Genomic DNA, 12,170 nt, shown 5'->3' with positions numbered 1-12,170 from the left:
AACGTTCTAGTAGGACATGTTATTCTCTTCAGAGGCATGTCTGCAGTGGATCCTTCCCCAGGGGAATAAGCTCAAGCTGTAAGGTGGCTTAGCAAGTAGCCACCTATCCACAGAGTATTCAGAGCTGTTCATGTGCATGCTCTTAGCATGCCATTTAGTACTAAATAAAAGTTGCTACCTTAAACTGCCCTGACTTCAGCATCTTGAGGGACCAGTCACATCTGGTTATGTGCCTTTATCCGTATTGTCATTGTTTGGATCTGCAGAAGGTAAAGTTACTGCCAAAGAGTTGAATGATGTGTATAACCCATTGTAGGATTTGCAAAAGGTTACAGAGCCCTTACAAAAACAGTCTGTATTAAAACAGAGTACATATAAGATATAAAATGAGCTTCAAAGGCCTCTTTCACTGTAGAAATTTTCCAATAGCTGCTACCACTGCCCAGAGTCCTCCCTGCAGCACTGCAGCTTCAATACTGCCTCCTGGTCATTTCAGTTGTCCACAGCAATTTTGAAACTTTTTGATGAGAAAATACTTGGGTAGGTACTGCCACAAAGATTAAGAATTTGAGTTCCTTGTCCCAGGTAGTGTGCTCCCAATTTTCCATGTTCATAGGTTCAGAAGAGAGACTAAGGGTTAATAGACCGTAGAGCCTGGCTTTTCCTCCCAGCCCTTGAGATGGTTAATCTGAGTTTATTGGCAGAACACTGGGAAAAGCTGGCTCCATCTCCCGCTCTGTGGTGGAACATGAATCTTCAAGATTGAAAATCTGGCATTTTTCACCCACACTAAATCAATACTATAAAGGGGGAAAAAAGGCTTGTTGATTTATTTTTTTTAGCGCTAATTATCTTAATGTGGGCTTTACTAATGTATGCAATGCTTCCCATGACTGTTAGCAGAGCACTCCATACACAGCCCAAAACATGTAGAGCACGAATAGTCGTTTAGAAGGAAGTTTTGCAAGACATGGTATTGTAAAGCTGAAACATCTGTTTCTCCTGTTATAGCTAAATAGTGCAACAAGCTTTTGTTAAGAAAATAAACTTTCCCTTCATTTTACTAGTTTTTGCTAGCTATTTTCTATATGCAAATTTTGAATAAAAATAAAAATAAGTGAAAAATCATCCTCAAATTTTCTGTATGAAAGAAAGAAATATCTGATTAAGCCCACTAGCCACATCAATTGTATTTGAAGCAGATGATGTACGTAAGAGACATTTGACACATTAAAAAGTACTAATATGTAGATAATGTAATAACTGTATACATTATAATATATTTTCATTACTTTAAATAGTTGCTTTTAAATCTACTTGACTACATGAAGTTAAATATATGCATTTATTTTTGGAAGAAGCTATTTCCACTTTAGGTGAAACTAGTACATGAAGCTGCATTAAAATAGCTGTGAAGGATAATTATATAATTCCATTTATATGACACTTCTTCAGTTGGTAGCAGAAGGTTTCACAAACCATTCACAAATTTGATAAGCGTTTCATAGAAAACAATAATATCATATACACCCATTTTGCAGCTCTGTGTGTGTGTGTGTGGTTGTGAAGCAGTTTGCCTGCTGCTGAAGCAGAAGCACAGCTGAGGTGGAACACAGCAGCTGCTTGGGAACGCAGCTGTGGGACATGACCGAACACCATCAGGTCAAAATTGTACTTGAGGTGAAGTGGATGATCTGTGTGATGAACCACACAATGATCCCGGATCATGGCATCTGCTGCTGCAGTAGCCCCAAACATGCTGTCCTGGCAGAGACATGCGCAGTCTGATGACAGAGAAGGCCACAACGTCGTCCATGTTGGAGAACCAAGCTCTGCTCTTTTTGCCCCTTCACTCTTGCGCTCCCCCTCTGCTTCTGACAATCACGCAAAGTGTAATTTACAGCAGTATTTACATCTATTTACATTTACTAATTATATTCCGTTGAAACTGCCAAGGAAAATTTGTCAGAAGAATGTAATTACGCAAAGCTGGAATTTGGCCAGCAGTGAGATAGTTCCCTTCCATTTTGAAAAAAAAGCACTATGGGATCTTACAGAGCTGAGCGCTTCAAGTGGCAGCTGGGGACCAAGTCGAGCCCCTGAGGTACTGCCGGAGGCCTGCTTAGGGCTTGGTCTGTGCAGGTGGGCTTTGGAGAGGCAGTCATGCCGTCTGGAGCCCCAGGTTACTTGGAGTCTGGGCTTTGGAGGGTTGTCCATGCCAGGCCCTCTCTGGAGGTGGGACAGTCTGGTGGTCGGTGGCTACGGCAGGCTGGAACGTGTCTGCTGGCTCTGGGGCTGCACCCCACAGCTCAGGGCTGTTCCTTTTACTGTGGTTGCTCCTTGCAGTTGAAGGATCCATGCTTTGAGTCGGAGAGTTGGCAAAGGAAGGATGCAGGGGGGCATTAGTGGAAAACGGGGTGCGCTCTGACTAAGCAAGCCAGAGCAGCCCCACTGCCACCCCCCTCATTTCCAGGTTGCAGCATCGGGGTCACTCTGGGGAGGCAAGTACTCTAGGGTTAGTTTTTTGTAACCTCTGGTTTGCTCCAGAGCCCGGTTTGAATCAAGATGCTGAATAGCATCCATACATGCTTGCATCAGTTAGGGTGACTTTCTAATTTCCATCCCATCTGATTTTTTAAATAGATAGTACAATTGCTCTGCTTAAGATCTTTTCATCAGCTTCTACTTGACCTCTAGGTTTGCACATGCCAATGTTGTGTGCACAAAAGTCCTGCATTAGTGCACTCACAATCAGGAGATCAGGCATCCGCCTGATGTATTCTCTAAAGGCAGAGACACTTGGGCATCCCATATTTAAAAGAAAATTTCACTCGCTTTTCACAATGGTGCCCCTAGTAAATCACAGCAAGTCCATAGTCTCCCTTTTAAAATCTCATGGAGAACCCAGAATGTTTAACTTCACAGTATTTCTAAGCACAACCATTAAATTTCCCATATTATTTCTTACATTACCAGCATTTTCCCTGTCTGGCTGTGCTTTTCAGATGCAGAGAGTGCACAACCTGCTGAGGGAAGCTAAGGAGATCACAGGTTGAGGTGCCATGCTGATAAACAGGAAACTCATTTATGAGACATGATAAAATTCAAAATTTAATCTACTCAGTTATGCCTGAAATTTGACATGAGTGTATGACTTATTCTATGTAGTTCTTCTCTGTACAACATTCTCAGAGACAAATGATACATACTATTTGTCACAATCATAAATGCTACCATTGTTTTTTCACGTCAGTTCTGCAAAATGAAGGCTCATTGGTACAATATGAATTTGTCATCAGATGTTTTGTGTTCAAATCCTATTAAGTTTCTCTCTGATTTCTTATTACAATATATTAGAACTGGCTATTTTACTATAGGAGAGAATTAAAAGGGCTGTCTTTAAGCAGTGGAGTGCTCACTGAGCAGCTTTGTATTGAACTCTGAAGATGTTACACAATCTTTATTTTAATAAATCCTCATGTAAGTGTATAGCTATATAATTTTAGATATGTCATAGTATTCAGGCCTGTGCAGTAATTGTGGTCTAAAGAAGGCAGTGTGGTTTAGTGATTTGAACAAAGGACTGAGTAAGAGTTCCAGGGCTCTGAAAAAGACTTGCTGTAAATCCTTGGGAGAGTTACTTGTCTTCTTTGTATCCCAATTTATCTATCCATAAATTGGAGCTGCTGTTAATGTATTGCATATAAACCATGAGAAGTCTGTTAGAGATCAGAACAGAACCTGGGAGGCCTTTTTCCCAGGCTTGTCATATAACCTCAGGCCAGTTGTGCTTCTTTGGGGGCTTTGCAAACTCATTGAAGTTCTTCTGCTTGAAGTTGAGAGGTCTTGTCTGTAAAAATATGGTTTACACTAAAATTCTCTGACTTAGCTGTATCTTCTGGTTTGGAGGAAGCCTGAGCCAGAGGAGTGAAGTGGACACTGAAATAAAGCCTTAGAATATAAATAAATCCAAAACAGTCCTCCTAATAACAGCAATTCTTTGTCTCCTGACTTTGTGGCCTAACGTCTGAGGCTCAAGGGGATATAAATACAACACTCTGTGCAATGACTAATTACTCAAAATTCTGTGCATCAGCAGAAGTGGGACTTGTGGTTGAGTCTAATATTATCAAATGCCTTTGCTATTTAATAATCTTGTAGCCGTACATTATTTAGCATGCCGTTTGCACAAAGAACAGTGATTTTATTTCAGCTATCTCTCAACAAAGTAAAAATGCAGCTGGTAGTAAATGAAGCATTTGGCAGACAATGTGTCTGATGTACAGTTCTCTAACTTGCTAAGAAGAGAAAAATGTTCTTGAGTGTTTAACCTTTTCCTACCCAAGGATGTATCAAGAAGGAGTAAAGTGGCCACAAAGGGCAAGGTCTTTTTTTTCTTCTTTTTCTTTTTTCTATTACTTTTTATTTTTATTTTTCTCATTTTTTTCTTTTCTTTTTTCTTTTCTTTTTTTCTTTTTCTTTTTCTTTTTTCTATTACTTTTTATTTTTCTCATTTTTTTCTTTTTTTTTTTCTTTTTTTTTTCCTTTTACTTTTCTTTTTTTTATCTTCCCTTTCTTTTTTAAGGAAAGAGAAAAAGTTACTATCAGGCAAAGAGCTTATCTGTCAGTGGGGTTTATTCACACACCAACACAGGGTAATTATGCCCAGAGCTCCCATTAACGTCCCGCAAACCAACAACATAATAGCTTCCTTTCTTTAACATGCAACCAAAATAGGTTAATAAATAAGTTTAGTTCCAGTCATAGCCCACTTTCTGACTTAGCCTTCTGCATTCCCTCTTTTACAAATACGGAATCCATTGAATTTTGGAACAGAAAAACCATGAGGAATAAGTTAATCTGCCAGACACTCCAATCAGCAATCTGCACTGTAAATCTATTTAAAGCTGCATCTATTATGTTCTGAAGTTCAGCTGAACTGTGAAAGGGCACATGACTGAAATCACTGCATTTGAGTTGACTCACAGTTAAGTGTAGATGGGAATTGCTTGGCTCATCACAAGTTTCTGGTTCCCATTCAGGCCTTCTAAAGACACTTCAGTTTTTGAAGGCTTGGTCAGTGGCCTAAGGGTATACAGGTATGATTAGAGGAATTGCAGGAGTTGCGTCCCTCTGCATTGGCAGTCAACTGAGAACAGGTGGAGCAAGCTGGATGCGCCCTCTTTCCTCTCTTGGAGCAGAAAGCTATATTATCCCCATTTTACAGATAGGAAAAATGGAACAAAAATGTTAGCGATTAGGTGCTCTGAAGCGCTAGCTAAAAATGTCCTGCGCCAAGTTACATAGGGAGTTGGGGTAGTGTAGCCAAAAATGAAGCACAGGCATATATTGTCCCATGCTACTCTCTTCAACTTCTAGGCAACATTGTCATGGAAGGAAATGCTGTTTATCTGCCTAGTAACTGTCTATTTTAATCTGTAAGAACAAACAATGTAAACAAAACGAGCAAACAGAAGCAGGCTTGTACAGAACAATTTGCAGCCTTGTTTTGCAGTGGAAGATTCCACAGACCACCCAGGCTTTGCTCTAGTCCTTTTCTCAACCACGGAGCATCTAATTAAATCCTTCTCCATTCCTGACTCTAAGTGGAAGAGAGCCTACAGTCCTGTACAGTTTCTTTCCAGATGGAAATGCATAATTTAACAGAGATACAGCTGACAGGGAGAAGTGGGCCCAAAGCAGTATTAGCATTTGCCACAAATTGCATTAAATTACAAGGGGGTACTTAATGAAGATGTAGAGTAAAGATTAAAAGCAACATTTCATTTTCTAAGCCCCTTCTAAGATTGCAGAGTGCCAGGCAACAAAAACCTCATATTAAAACTGAATTTCTGTCTCTTACTTTAGTGATACCAAGAATTGTTTGATTTTGCTACACACCATCGGTATCAGGCCATGACATTTTATCCCATTGTGTTCTACAGCTTTGTTCCGTATACATGTATACGTGTACATAAGTTGCTAAGCACCTTACATTATTTACTACTTCTGTACTCACAACACAAGGTAAAGTACTATCCTTACCACTGTTTTGTAGATGGGGAACAAAAGCACTCAGAGACTGGCTTGTCGGCGGCAAGGGAACCTCCTTCCCTTGATAAAACCCTAAGTTCTTCTCTATGCTCCTCTTCAAAGAGAATTAGTACTGGAGGAAAAATTTTGTCATGATATCAGCTGTCTCATTTTTAGAACTGGACATCATCTTAGATGTCCCCATAAATGAGAAAGTGCATAGCAATGCAGAGTTGCTTTGCATTGGATGCTTCTTGAAAAGGCTGTAAGGGGTTTGTGGAAATGTGCTACAAGGACAGGTGCTTTGGCTTCACTACTGTCGTACAGAGAAATACACCAGTTTGAAAGTTAACCCACTTGGTTAGTCTGGACAGAAAAAGATAGGGACACTGGCAACATTTATGCATCAACTCAGATGTTTTGTTTGCGAGCCAGAACATGTGAAGGATACAGCATCCAATGTCTGGACTTGAGATTACACTCTGATAAGGTCTAGGGAAGCTGAGTTCAGAAATATCTTGAAGCTGTCTTTGTGCGATCTCCCTTCTGAGATGCTTTAGTAAATGAAACAATGGTATAATTTATACAGGTTGAGAGCAGAGTAGGAAATGACCCTTTTATTGCTCCTCTTGGGCTAATTATGGCTTGCAACAAAAGTCAAAATCATTGCAGCAGAACGTGCCGTGTCCCTTTTGATTTGCTCTCCTCCCCTGGTCTTTACGGTGAAGCCAGCACAGGGTCTTCTCCAAGAGGATGTTCAGTCCTGGCATGTAGCTCACCCTGTGTTCAGAGCAGATATTGGGCCGCCGATGCATGCACACAGGACAGTGTCAGTTGTAATGAATGGTGCGTGGCACTCTAGGATATCTGAGTTGCACAAAGGATGGAGAGGAAGGAAGACCAACTGTGTGCAGCCATCCTTTCTAATTAAATTCCTGCAGTTAAAAATAGCTAGTGGGAGCTGGCGCTTCTGGCACATCCAGAGTGTCACCTTCCCAAGTATCTTTTTCTGGCCTGAGCCGTAGGAAGTTGAAAATGTGATCCACTGTGTAATAGTGCAGCATATTCTTGGCCAAACTCCTCATCATTTTTTACCTCTTGCATTTATGGTTAGCTTGCAAATGTCATATGCCTCTTTTTCTTCTTTAAAGCCTCCTTTTCTTCTTTAAAGCTAGTCTCTGCAGAACCAGGTATCATCCTGGCTATTGTGGAACGTAATCTACTCTTCTCAGTTTGTTCACATCAGTTCTGGCTATGGTGAGAGAGAAGCCAAACCTGGCTCCAGGGACCCTTGCCTGCTTAGTTACCCAGAAATGCCAATTGCACTAATGTTGATATTGAACTAAGACCTGATTTCCCCCAACAGAGTTTTCATTGCCGAGTAATTTTGGTCACTACAGAAACCAGAAAGGTTTGCGTTGGATTGGTGATATTGCATAATTAGTCTTTCAAAAGAACAAGAACAGAGAAATGAGAATAGTGGGGAAATCAGGCTTCTTGCTTTTGCAAATTCTAACCACAGAAAATGCCAGAAGTTTTATTTCTTATCAAGAATAAAGGAGTTAATCTTTAGAAGCCAGTCCCATGGACAGAAATTAATTTTATAGCTTCAACTAGACAAATGGAAGGAAGCTGAAACTGTTAGTTTTGGTGACTGATGGCAGTAAGCTATAGGAATGTCTTTAATAGCCAGTTTGCAGTTGAACGTAATGACTTTGTCACTTTTCTGAGGGTTTTGTTTTGTGTCTCTGTGTGTAGAGATAGAAATACAGATGTAAAACCAGGTATTCTAGAACAACTCAGCTGTAGAAAAGCAAATTCCCGAATTCTGACAGCAATGTTTGTCAGCTGCCCAACTGGCCCTATGGGTATTTGGTTTTATTCATTTCAAAGCACAAATAGACACAGAAATAGAGGGAAAAGGTAAGGAAAATCTCTGGAAGCTCGTGCCTCGTTGGTGACATCTGTGGTTTTGTTACTGAAATCATTAAGCAGGCAGTATGTTTGTTGGAAAGATCCGTTTTACAGGGAATCCCGCAGAGAATGCCTTCCTGTCAGACGCAGTGCCTTGGTGCTCACCTACTGCTGAAGACCATGAGCGAGGTACGGGAGCCCTGTTTCCTGCACGCCTACCCCACAGGTTAAGGACAACAGAATGAGTGGGTAGCAGAGAACAATACTTGAGAGCAGAGCAGCAGTTCTGGCTTCTAGGTCATATCTAGCTAAACTTAGGAGATATAACTCAAGTACTCATCAAAAAGATTAGACAAACTCAGTAGGAAAAAGAATGCAGGCAGCTGGCAAGAGGACAATGCTACAGTGAGTTCAGACAAAAAAAAACTCCTGAAGTTTGGTGGTTTTTTTTTTCCCTCCAGGATATGTAGTTTGGAGGTAGGCAGGAACAGTGGCCAGCCAACAAAGGCTAGATACTGTGGTTTTGAAAGAGTCACTCGAGCATATGGAGCTTTCGTGCAAAAAAAGAATGGTTTTTGATCAATTCCAGGCGAGATGGCAGTTGTGTCATTCTGAGTGCATCTCGTCAGATTGGATGGGATCACTAAAAGTCTTTTGGCATTTTCAGTCTGAGGGAAAAAAAACAGATGTGGCTAGTGAAATTGCCCAGCAAGGAGATTTCCCACCCTTCTGATTTGGGTGATAGATTATGGGGTCCTGAAGCCATGTCAGCCCCTGATGTGATACTGGGTGACACAGTTGGTGACAGTTTGGCCAGTTCTGTCCTGGTTGGGGAGCTCCTTGTTTGGAAGGGAAACCCACTGCCAGTATTTGCAGTGTACTATCAGAATAATGTGATGTATTCTAGGCAGGGCTTTGGCTCTAGTTTCGTTTGTTCATTAAATGAAATTTGTGAATTAAGGCATAAGCGTGAGCTTTATTAGGAAGAAATTACAAGTTGGCATGAGTGTCACATGAATAATGAAGGGAGTGAAGTACTTCTCAAGGAAGTGAGATAAGTGAAGCTTTTGATTAGAGTAAGAGAGTAGCTGCGTGTTGTTGAGGCTTGATAAACCAGTTTCAGAAGTACAAATCAACCTTCTGAGGAGCTGCTGTATTTAATGACTAGCTTCAACTACAACTCTGATTCTGTGCAGATTCAAACTTTGGGAAAGGTTTGTAGCTCCTGTAGCATGTTAACTGAAAGTCCATCTTATTTCTGTTAGCAGCAATGTCTGCCTGCTTCCCTGTTGTTGACACATCTTGTTATATATGCTGTTCTTTGCAAGAGTGCTACTGGAGAGTTTTGTGTTGAGCTGAAGTGTAATGATAGTTTTCCAGTGCTGTGTTTCATATGTCGTAAGTCTTCTTATATGCACTCCAGCAAAAAAACAGTATGGAGGGTTTCCTCTGCTGGTTTTGAGTTTCTCTGTGAGGTATGAACTTTCAGATCAAATGGACGGAGGTTACAGATCATAGATAAGTGTGAAACCAGGAAAGAAGCAGATACCAAGGCAAAAACTAACTGAAGCTTAGACTGAAGATTTACAATAAAGTGTATCCTAAATTGAAATATTCCTTGCCAGAATATCTATCACTCTGGTAGCATAGGAATCAGAGTAGTGGTGAATTGTTTGGTTGACAGGAATCTCACAGGTTCAGCAATATGGATCCATTGTTTTCAGAATGATGTGTGGAGTTCCTGGTTCAGTGCTTTTACTCCATTGTGTAAGAAAGAAATAAATTCGTCACCTCTCATTAATGCTATCTGGAGTTGAAAGGGGTTTATATGAGCATCATCACACTGAATTGTTTCGATGATTCAGAAAACAGAGTGCTCCCTGTGGGTGAATACTTTGTTGGCTTTCTGGGGTTAGTCTATAACACAGAATAACTTTCTTTCCCGGTGTTGAGTGGTATACTGGAATATTATTACCTGGCAGAACAAAGCTCTCCCGTGCTCTCTCCCAGATTTCGTCAGTGTGCACTAAGAGAAAGCCATCACCTTATAGACACCTTGCAATATTTTTCTTATAAACAGCAAGGTGAGAGGTCCTCTGTTCTGATCCTGACTGAGAGTCCAGCAGAGCTGTGGGCAGCTCGTGGGGGTCCACTGAAAAATTTTGGATACCTCGGTTTTGGGGTTCCCAAGGTGTGCCTCATTTTTGAAGGATGAGTAGCTCATGTGACTCCTGTTAAAGACTGTGCAAGATCAGGAGCTCTGGATTCAGCCCACAGATATCTCAAAGTGGGTGTTCTTAACATCCTTGATCTTATATTGGGTTCATTTCTCGTCATGTGAAATGAGAGCACTATTACCTACCTTCAAAACAGATGCCGTATAGGGGCTTTGAAATGTAAAGCAGGACTGTGTGATATTGCCAGATCTCTAGATACTTTCAGCTGTGCTTTTTAGATGACATACAATTAAAAATTGCAGAGTTGTGAATGTTGCATGTTTTATTTCCAACACTCACCACAAACCAGATAACTTTTCAGGGGAATTCATGCATCTGTAATGCATGTTTCTGATCTTTTTAGAAGCAGTGAATAACAGTGTAGTAGGATGTTTCAGAAAGGAAAGAAAATGCATGCAGGAGGCCTTGTATTGAGATTAATCTCTCAGGAATGCAGGGGGTTAACGGTCAGGCTGATTAATCACTGTTAATGAACCATCAGGAAATCTGTCAGGAAGTGGGTAAAAATTCCTGATGGCTGATGTGAAGCATTGTGTGGTGTGCTTTGGTTTTGATGTCTACAGTGGGTGTAGTTTAGTTACCTCTAAGTTCTCAGGAGATGTGAAGGACCAGATGACATGCTGCCCTTGTTCAGCTTGAGTAAGTGAGCAAGAAATTTTCCCCATGCATGGCTATGCAAGTACAACGCAACATAAATGCAAGAAAGTCAGGGATTGCTCCTTCCCACAGCTTCCCAGAACAGAGTCTGGAAAAAACACAGAAAGGAAGCGTGATCGTTCCTTCATTCCTCCGGCTGGAGCCCACAGGGTACAGGGGAAGAGTGGAACAGGCAGCTTTCCCTGTGTGGACAAGGAGCCAGAGTATTAGGACTTGGATACACAACTGAGTTAATGAATTGCCCGGTGTTGACCGAGGGTGAGGTTTCACAGTTGGCTGAAGCTGATCCAAGATCCTGCTGCTGCTGAAAGCAGTGTTTCTAACCTCTTTCTCCTTTGCGTTGGACTAGCTACCATGTGGTAATACAGCAGCTTGCTGATCTGGGTGGAAACTAATACTTCTTGGGTCAGTGTTGGCTGGCTTAGTCTTCAGATGCATCAGAGAACTGATCTGCCTCACTGCTCGGCTGCACGAGTGCTAGATCTGATGTTGGGGAGGGTGTGGGAACAGGAGACAAGGATAAAAACATGAGTGGGGACTGAGCCTTTCAGCAATAACATAACTACGGATTGGCTTAAGCCTATTGTGAAACTGCCATCTGAATCACTGGAATTAAGAGTGCACTGTCAACCTACAGGGAATGCAAATTAAAATGTGTTAGCTTGCACCTCCCGCCCTTGTTAAACAGTGGCTGCGTACAGCCATTCTGCACGTGCCTGGGAGGAAGGAGCGTATGGTGGGGTAAGTGTGTAACAGTTCCCCGTGGCTTGGTCTGGAGTGTGCAGATCACATCAGACAGCGTCAGGGTGTGTTTGAGGAGGGCGGAGGGGACGAAGAAAGGAACAGACAAGCACCCCTACCATGGATTCTCTCTATATATTTTCCTTTGGCTTAGGGTAACATGTTCTAGCTTGTCTTCGTGACAAGACTGCAGAAACACTCAGTTACCAGAGTATAGATTAAGCATAGTAATGCCGTTGTGGATCCAGACCCTAAAGGTCTGGAGCACGGTATGCTTCTCCTACTACTTCTCCTTTATCTTCAACCCAAGTAGCTTTGCAGTCCTCTTTAGTCTGCACCAAAAGCCTGACTTAGACCTGAAAAGGTGAGCCCTGCTATTTGTTGGAAAAAAAAGTATTGCACAGGTAAATAAATGCTAAAGTCAAAAAATGAGACAGTAACATTTCCAGAAGTAAACCATTCTCCATCACATAGAGGATAAACATGGGCTCTTTCAGAGAGAAGGAAGTCATAAAAATAAAGACCAAAAAAAAAAAGATGTATAACTGATTCAACCACTGAGTATTGGGTTTGTGTGGCAAGGTTTTG

This window comes from Cariama cristata, unplaced genomic scaffold (genome assembly GCF_000690535.1).
Source record: "Cariama cristata isolate BGI_N322 unplaced genomic scaffold, ASM69053v1 scaffold40981, whole genome shotgun sequence".
In the NCBI taxonomy this organism is placed as follows: domain Eukaryota; kingdom Metazoa; phylum Chordata; class Aves; order Cariamiformes; family Cariamidae; genus Cariama; species Cariama cristata.
This window is presented reverse-complemented; position numbering follows the sequence as displayed.